This window comes from Coffea arabica, chromosome 3e (assembly GCF_036785885.1).
Source record: "Coffea arabica cultivar ET-39 chromosome 3e, Coffea Arabica ET-39 HiFi, whole genome shotgun sequence".
In the NCBI taxonomy this organism is placed as follows: Eukaryota; Viridiplantae; Streptophyta; class Magnoliopsida; order Gentianales; family Rubiaceae; genus Coffea; species Coffea arabica.
Genome location: NC_092315.1, coordinates 46,620,491 through 46,630,329, shown reverse-complemented (window position 1 = coordinate 46,630,329; position 9,839 = coordinate 46,620,491). Strand labels below are relative to the sequence as shown.

The window sequence follows — 9,839 nt, the reverse complement described above, 5'->3', positions numbered from 1 at the left end:
GGTGCAAAGGAAATGCGGTCAGTGGTATGATTGGTGTATGGTTTTTAGGGAGTATCTGGCTTTCAGCTATGGTAGGGAAAATATGCTTAGGATGAGCATAATCTATTGGCTATAAATAGGAAGTCCTTCTAGTGCAGAAGCGGATGGTTTGAAAAAATGTCTTATTTTTCTTATGCCAGAAATTAAACAAGTGTGATTAAACAATAGAAACTTTTCAAGCCTTCACCAAGTAATGCCAATGATATGGTTGTTGGAATAAGGAATCCTGTTACGATACACAGTTTTTCTGTAACAATCCTCTGTGTGTAAAGAAATAGACACTGATAAGAACATTTTTTTTTTTTTATCTTCAATAGAAATTTAAAGCTTGTTAAAATTGTTTTAATGAAATTTTCTAACCATACATTTTAGAATTGAGTAGTTCAAGAATCTTGGTCTTATTTTTGTGCTCCTCTCCTGCACTCTTAAGTATCTGATTTAGGTTCAAAGTAAAGATTAAAGCTTTTTAACAGAGGTAAGTGGCTTCTTTTTTTGTTGTTGGTGTGTCTGATTTGTCTATTTTGCCATAAGAAACAAAAAAAAAAAAAAATTTGCTCAAGGTGTATTTAACCAAAATGCCAATTCCTATGTCTACAAAATTGCTGAAGGTGTATTTGTCCTCAAGCTTTGACCTGAACCTCATCCAACCTCACCAAACGTTTGCTTCATCATGCATTATCCATCACTGTTGAAAAAAATTAAGATTGATATTAAATATATTCCAATGAATGCAAATTTCTGTTTATGTTTGCGCAGTACATCTGCCGTCTCCAATAATAGGTTTGGTGCAAGTTATATTTTTTAGTACAATTGAGGCCTCTCCTATCAGTACAAAGAAAACACTTCAGAAAACAAGAAAAGAAACCTTTTTTTTTTTTGGTTGAATAAGTAAGTCAACATTAGAATGGACGAAAGCAATTATTTATCCTTCCTTGAAGTTGTATATAGATTGACATCATTAGCCTGATCGAGCTTATTTTTCTACGTGTTCATTGGATTTAGAAAGGTTTTGATTAAATTGAACAATTGTTATATATACCAAAATTCTCAGTGGTATGTACGACTAAACATAGCTACTACGTACTCCTTTTTTCAAAAAAATAACTAAATTAAGTCATATGCATTCCTACAGACCAAAAAAAAAAAAAAAACCATAATAAAAGGTGTCAAAAATTAAGACTTTAAGGATACAGAAGTGTTTGATCATTTAATTAGCTGGTTCGATGTCTTCCTTTTATCTTAGTGTTTTTACTTTTGTGGTGTCCTTTGATGCCAGAAACCTTTGAACTCTGAACAATCCTAGAATCCAACCAGCCATGTCTTTCAATAGGATATTGCCACAAGTAAGATATATCTTTTTCTATTCTAGCTATTTATAAGTTGAAATAATTCAAGACATCATAACTAACAACCTAAGCCGAGCCTTTTGAGTTTCAGGAGAGACAAAAGTGCATTTGCTTTAAATCCCAATACAATAATCCCAGGAAACTGGTGAAACGAATCTGCTTCATGCGTGTATTAAAGTTTGACAAATTGAATTTTGCCTTGCAAGAAAACTTAACCAATTATACGGACTTTTGCTAATGATATGTGCCCGAGACATTTAATTGATAATTATGTAAGACTTGCCTATTTTGAGGCAATTATGATCCACATGATTGATTCTAAAGTGATTGATATCATAATTAATTGATTGACATTTTGTCAATAATTAATTAGCATCACCCATTAGATAATGATTGGTGATTGACATTCTGATTAATTAATTGACATTTTGTCAATAATTAATTAGTATCTTCCATTTGTTAATGATTGATTGATATTTTTATTAATTGCTATCTTATTCAATTAGTTAATAAATCAAATCAATCAATTAGTCAGAAGAAATTATTTTCAATTATGAATTTTGGCAAGATTTCCTCGATGGAAGGAAACCCAAGGGATTTTTGTATTTGCTAGTAAAGGTCCCTAACCTAGCCAATAAATAGTCTGTGGTATTCCATCAACTGTACACTTTTGGATTAGGCATATGTTAGAAGATCTTTACTCTAAATTCTCCTTCTACTTTTCTTTTTTCTACATATTTTGTTTTGTTATAATATATAAGAAGGAGTCAAAGACACAAGAAGAGATCAACTTGTGCTTGACAACAATGGTTAGAGGTAAGTGTATTTAGATTTCCACTGCTTAGTACATTCACATGTACATAATTAGTTTAACATGTGGTATAGAGCCAACCTCTAACCATGTTGTTCAGCTTATAATTTCATGGTTTATTGGCAATCTGATAAAAGTTTTAGAGATTCGTATCAAGTTTGAACGAATTTAATTTAATTTGCCATGGGATCTCTGGTCCATTTCTCAATAATTGAGATTTATTGACTAGTCATATGTATATGTATCATTCATATGATATCTTATTTGGTTATGCAATTCATCTAGATTTCCTCCAATAATCTAGTATGACTGCAAGTAATTTGAATGTTTCTTGGACTTACATATTTGTGATTGTAAGGGTTATATGTATTGATTGTTGTTATCAATACAATATAATAATTCGAAAAACATATAAAGAGTTGTTATATTTAACAATGAAAAGACAAATATCATATTAATCTATGCAAGATAATTGGTTGACTTTATATGAATGAATCTAGAGACTTATGTTTCCCAAGAGGGTGGCGTTGGGTTTCTGTCGATTGAGGACACTTATAGGGCTTTCTCCTGTAAGTTGTGGTGGACCTTTAGGCAGAATTTGTCACTGTGGACTGTGTTCATGCGATCCAAATATTGCCATGGCACTCATCCTTGTCAGGTTACCATGAGATCTCCTAGTTCAGCAACATGGCGCCGTATGCTGGACATTAGGGGATTTGTGGAGTTATTTATACTTTGCAGACCTTATAGTGGCATTTGCCACTTCTGGTATGATAACTGGACGGGTTCAGGTGCTTTATCTCTTAGAGCGGAGGTGCAGGAACATTTGTCCTTCCACAACTTTATTGTGGACGGGGCATGGGATAGCCACTTGTTGTCTCATGTCCTTCTGCCTGCTTTAGTCCAGGCTGTGATGGGCATGCCGGTCCCCTGTACTTCTTCGGTGCACAGAATGGTTTGGACAGCGTCATCTTCTGGGAGTTTCTCATTATCCTCTGCCTTGCAAGAGGTGAGGGAGGCTAAACCCTCGTCCTTCATGTTCAGGCAGGCTTGGCATCCGCACCTCTCTCTAAAAATTTCCTTCTTTATGATGCGATTCTTGCGGGGACGGTTGCCTTTGGATGATATATATATTAACCCGTTTTTGGGTTCACCTACCATCTAAATACTTTTGCTGTGTGAAGCCTAGTGTCAAAACGCTACAGCACGTGTTCATGACAGGTGATATCGCAAAGGCGATTTGGAAGTATTTCGGGTCTCTCTTTGGTCTTAACTTGGCTCAAGAGCATTTAAGCGTACAATTGGCAAATTGGTGGTACAAACCTGCTAAGTCCGCGAGGCTAAAGTTTGTCTTTCGGCTTCTGCCCGTTTTTGTGTGTTAGTATCTAGTTACAATATACTTCTTGCCACTTTAAGTTCACCTCGTATAATGCAATTGTTGTTTTCATCCTGTTTGTCACCCACTGCAAATGTGACAAAATCAATTGAGAACAACAATGACCTAAAACTTGCAATTTTTGTTTCAAAATAAACTAATGCAACTGGACTTGGTTGAGCTAAGAAAACAGAAAATAAAATATACAAACAAGGCAGACGTATACATACATTGGTTCCAGGATATGACAAGAGATACTAGAATAACATCTAGTTACAATATATTTCTTGACACTTTAACTCACCTCATATAATGTAATTGTTATTTGTCACCTCTGTGACGATTATTATACTCTAACAGTGATAACAACAAGATTTGAGCATCAGAAAATTTAGAAACCGGTGGAGGAAAGATACAATACTAATATTAGACACGACCATAACTTGATATACAAGATAATCCTTGATTAATGTGATATTGACACAAGAAAGAAAAAATGGAACCCCTGATTAGTGTGGATTTAATTATATAATAACCTGTACTAATACGACTTTCAATCAGATTTAAAAGCACAAGCGAAGGTTGATTATCTTTTGTTAATTTATTGCTCTAATGGGGTTCTTTGTGGTGCAGGTAAGAACTTAAAAGCTTAAGCCGATACAAAATTGGTTGTTAGTAGCATACTGTTAAATTGATTTTACATTCATGATATAGATGACAAAAAATCCTTGATTAGTATGATATTGACCAGAGAAAGAAAAAAAATGAAATTGTGGGACGACTAACCCTTGATTCGTCTGGATTTGATCATTTAATCAGCTGTACTAATGCGACTTTTTCAGTTCAAATTTAAAAGCATAAGCTGGGATTGGTTGTTAGTGTTTATTGTCACTAATGTTTTCTGGTGCAATGCAGGTAAGAACTCAAAAGCATAAACTGACATAAGATTGGTTGTTAGAAGCATATAGTTAGATTAGCTAGCGGATGCAGCCAGGGCAACTGCCCCCAAGAATTAGGAATTGTTAAATACCCCTATAAAAATAAAAATATCAAAATAACTAATTAACTAAATAAAAACAACTCACGAAAATAAATAGGAATTAATCAACAATAGATACGACTCTAGCCAAAGATGCAACTTTTCAGACACGATCCATTCAACTGATCATCGATGCAAAGATAATTCAATTACTCATTAATAGATTGGTTATAGTTGCCATACACGCGATAAACAACTAATTTTTCCTTATTTTTTCGATAGCCAAGGTACGACCGTTAACTAATTTCTTAACCAAAAAATAATCCTAGGTACGATAGTCGGATTTAATTTCTTAATTGCATTAAGAATTAGAAAAGCCCAACTCTAACCAACAAACAGGCTACGAGGGTTTGTTTAAATTAAATCATATGTTTCTCTAACATGGGACCAATCACGTTAGTGGCCACTAGTATTAATCGATCAAACAATTACGAATTCAATTAATTAATCTGACAATAGATTATTAGGTTAATTCAAATATCGGACCCGTGATATTTAAATAATACAACAATCATAAAAAGTTAAACCAGAAAACGTATGAATACCAATGAATAAAAGAAATAAATAAAAGTAATTCAATCTCATAGATGTTTGGAATCGAGTTTTCAAGTTGATCTTTGACTAAAAAAAGAAATTCCGCTACTCTCTATTGAGAGTAACCCACGCAATTCCATTGAAGGAAATTGCATAAATGTTCAACAAAAGAAGAAAAACAAAGAAATGAAAAAAGCGAAGAGAAAAGCCAAGCGGCTCTTATTCTTCAAGGCCAAAGAGTCCCTCGCAATTGTCTTTCTCCCCAAGTACTAATCAAACGGACCCGGCCTTTTTTTCTTCCTATTTTCTAGTTTCCAAAATAAATTAAACTTCCTAATTTTCCTAAAAAGAAGATATTTCCTAATAATCTAAGATGTTTCCCAACTGTATTTGGAAACATGCTTTGCAAGTCTTCAACTTGAATCAGGAAACTGCCACGCGCGAATCCGAATTTCTCTTGACTTGACAGCAATTCTTGGAAAATTACCCCTTTTATCACATTTTACTCATTTTCCTACAATTGACACCATTAACCAAATATAAGTAGAATCTATCAATTAAAATAATATTTAGCTCAAATCAAGGGAAAAATAATTATAAATTTATGACAAAAATGTAACCTATCAACTTTTCTATAATCCAGTAGCTTTTTTGTACTCAATGATATGAATAATTGGATTATTGGCAATGATGATTGCTTCCATCATCATCAACAACAGTAACATATTTGAGTGATAGAAGGAAGGAGACACCTACCTTGATTAGCATATATGAATGATAGAAGATTACAATTTAATGGTCATGGATGAAATAGTTTGGCCACAATATATGGCCTGGTCAAGAAGAATTGTTTTCCTTTTTTTTTGTTATCTTTTCCTTTTTTTTTATCAAGGGCTCGTCTTTTAAAAAATTATGAAGGTTATTATAGTTATTGTCTGTCATCAAGGGAGGTAAGTGTAATATTAAAAAATTTCAAGGGAGCTCAGTGGGATTGTCAGAAACCTCAGGGGAGGTTTCTGAAATTATCCCATAATGTAATTGTTATTTTCATCCTATTTGTCACTCACTACAAACGATGAATTGTTATTTTCATCCTATTTGTCACTCACTACAAACGATGACCTAATTAATTGACACTAACGATGACCTAAAACTTGCAATTCTTCTTTCAAAATAAACTAATGCAACTTGACTTGGTAGAGGTAAGGAAACGGAAAATAAAATGTATAAGCAATGCATATGTATACATGCATTTGTCCCACGGTACGACAATAGACGTTAGATTAGCATCTAGTTACAATATACTTCTTATCACTTTAAGTTCACCTTGTATAATGCAATTGTTGTTTTCATCCTATTTGTCACCTGTCTGACGATTATTATATTCTAATAGTGATAACAACATGATTTGAGCATCAGAAAATTTGGTGTGGTATGGAAAGAAGGAAAGATACAATATTAATTTAGACACGATCATAGCCTGATATACAAGACATAATCCTTGATTAGTGTGGTATTGACACGAGAAAGAAAAAAATGGAATTAGTGTGGATTTAATAAGACTTTCAATCAGATTTAAAAGCATAACCGAGGGTTGATTATCTTTTGTTAATGTATTGCTCTATTGGGCTTCTTTGTGGTGCAGGTAAGAACTTAAAAGCATAAGCCGACACAAAATTGGTTGTTAAATTGATTTTAAATTCATGATATAGAACGCCCCCTTAAGTTTAAGAAATTGGTATCTTTTTATATCCCTTTGACATGTTCATATTTTTTTTCTTTCTATCCTTGAAAATATTAAATTTTGCACCGGAGCTTTTTTACAAAAGTATAAGAACGCCCCCTTAAGTATACTTATTTACTATTCTTGCCTCCTTTCCCAAAATGTTAACCTCTAATTCCAGCAATGGTTCGATTCATTTCTGTTGGATCGAGATCAGTGGCGGAGCTAGGAACTAATTTTGGGGGGGGGGGGGGGGGAGGGTAGGGTGAGTCTCTGTTATTTGGATCAAGTCCAAATAACTTTCAAACATTTTGTTTGGACCCTTGGGGGACAAATTGAATTTTTTGATCAATTTTTGGGGGGCAAAACATAATAATAAAATTTTTTTTACTTAGAATTTTTTTTTTTAACAATTGGAGGGGGGGCAGCCAATTTTGGGGGAGGGGGGTGAGCCTCTGTTATTTGGATCAAGTCCAAATAACTTTCAAACATTTTGTTTGGGCCCTTGGGGGGACAAAGTGAATTTTTTGATCAATTTTTAAGGGGGCAAAACATAATAATAAAAACATTTTTATTTTTTTTAACAATTGGAAGGGGGGCGGCTGCCCCCCCGGCCCCCCTTTCCCTCCGCCCCTGACTACAATTTCATTCTATAAATACCATCTCCCGTCGCATTGCTTAGCACCCCAGATCCTCTTCAAGAACTACACATTTCTTCAAACCCTTTGTTCCTGAAGAGAACTTTTGTTTATTCCCAAACACCAACCAAGGCATCATGGCCCCTCTCACTTGTGATTATGAGGTCCCCTGCTCAATCCCTCCTGCAAGGTTGTTCAAGGCCTTCTTCCTTGATGACCACCTCATTACCAAGATGCTGCCACAGGCCATTAAAAGCGTGGAAATCGTTGAAGGAGATGGAGGAGTGGGATCCATCAAGTTGATCACTTTTGGTGAAGGTTAGTTCTAAATATTCACTTAATAATCATTTCATTATTTTTTGTCCATAAATTCTTATAATTATATATATATATATATATATATATATATATATATATATATATTTTGAACTTTGTTGAATGTTTAGGTAGTCATTATAAGGGTTTAAAACAAAGAGTCGATGGAATTGACAAAGACAACTTCACCTTCAGCCATACTATTCTTGAAAGTGGTGCCTTCAGTGATAAGATTGAAAAAGTAGCTAACGTGATTAAAATCGAAGCTTCAGCTGATGGAGGGTCAATCTGTAAGACCACCAGCACATGCCACCTCAAGGGCAATACCGAAGAACAAATTGAGGGAGCAAAACAGGAAATTAAGGCAGCAAAAGAAACGTCCTCAGCCATGTTCAAGGCTGTGGAAGCCTACCTCATCGCAAATCCTGATGTATACAACTGATCAATGCTGCTTCATATATGTCCACATACTTGTTGGATGATTGAAATAAACATATTGAGGATCTGTTTTCTTTGGTAGCTCTTTTCCTGAGCTTCAATTGTTGGGTAATGCGATTTTAATGTATCATCAAAGTGTGTTTTGCTTGTAATATTTTACCGGTCATCAATAATAAATCTTGTTTGAAGCTTTGATTTATGATTGCGCCGTGAGTGACACCTAAATTTTTAATGCCTATGTTGAAATTTGAAGCACCCCTATTGATTGGAGAATCCTTAGGAGATATCATCACCCTTTTAGCAATTGCCCAAAATTTGCTTAGTGACGAAAATGATGGTTTAATAAGGTTAAGAAATGTCAAAAGTTGGCTAGTTCTTCAGTGTCTGTGGAATCCATAGTTTCTGTTAATTATAAATGTCTACAATTGTTGCATCATTGACTATTAGCACCCATAAGTATGCTTATGTCATTGACTATCTAGCCTCCAACTCGGATGGAGTGCTAAGAAAATACAAGAAAAATGAAAATTTTGTTTTAAAAACAGCCATCTATAGTTATTTATACAATTATTACTAAAGTGGTCCAATCAAACCCCTTTTTGAGTATAAGGGATTTCAAACCGAATTTAGCAACTTTCATACTCGATTTTGCCAGTAAGAAGATGTCACCCAGTGGCGGAGGTAGGAACTAATTTTTTTTGGGGGGGGGGGGGGGGGCGGGGGGAAGGGGGGGTGAGTCTCTGTTATTTGGATCAAGTCCAAATAACTTTCAAACATTTTGTTTGGACCCTTAGGGGGCAAATTGAATTTTTTGATCAATTTTCGGGGGGCAAAACATAATAATAAAAAAAATTTTACTTAGATTTTTTTTTTTAACAATTGGAGGGGGGCAGCAAATTTTGGGGGGGGGGGGTGAGCCTCTGTTATTTGGATCAAGTCCAAATAACGTTCAAACATTTTGTTTGGGCCCTTGGAGGGCAAAGTGAATTTTTTGATCAATTTTTGGGGGGCAAAACATAATAATAAAAATTTTTACTTAGAAAATTTTTTTTTTAACAATTGGAGGGGGGGCGGCTGCCCCCCCTGGCCCCCCCCCCCCCTTCCCTCCTCCCCTGATCGAGATCAAGGACCTGCTCAAGTTACTTAACACGGGTTCTCCATGGACAGATATTAACTTTCTGTTTTTGTGTTCAAATAGAAGAGCAATTTATGGTCCACAATTTCAAGCACACATGAATTTTTTACGAATAAATTCACAAACCTTCACTAGGGTCCAGGAAGTCAATAATTCATTGACATGGGCAAATGTGCTAACGAAGATTAAGGGAGGTAAGTCCAATATGAAAAATAGAAGGAGCTAAGTGAAATTGTCATTAATCACACTCGAGGTATGTACAATTCCCTATTCATCTTATCATTACTTTTTTGCCGTTTAATCTTTCATTTTCTTTAATGTAAACACAATCAACAATTCAGGAAACCAATTTTCAATTTTTGCAAAGGTTGCACAGTTAACTCGCATAGCCCTTTATATTTCACAAATCCCTCAAATTGAAGCTTGTAGTGAAACATTTAAACTTT

General features: G+C 34.7%; 1 long non-coding RNA gene across 1 annotated transcript; it reads left to right on the top strand.

Annotated features, from left to right (window-relative positions):
• Positions 1-7,577: 7,577 nt before the first annotated feature.
• Positions 7,578-8,457, top strand: LOC113736960 (uncharacterized). Its single transcript, XR_011842137.1, has 2 exons — positions 7,578-7,823; positions 7,952-8,457. It is a non-coding gene; the product is annotated as an uncharacterized lncRNA (long non-coding RNA).
• The last annotated feature ends 1,382 nt before the right edge of the window (positions 8,458-9,839 follow it).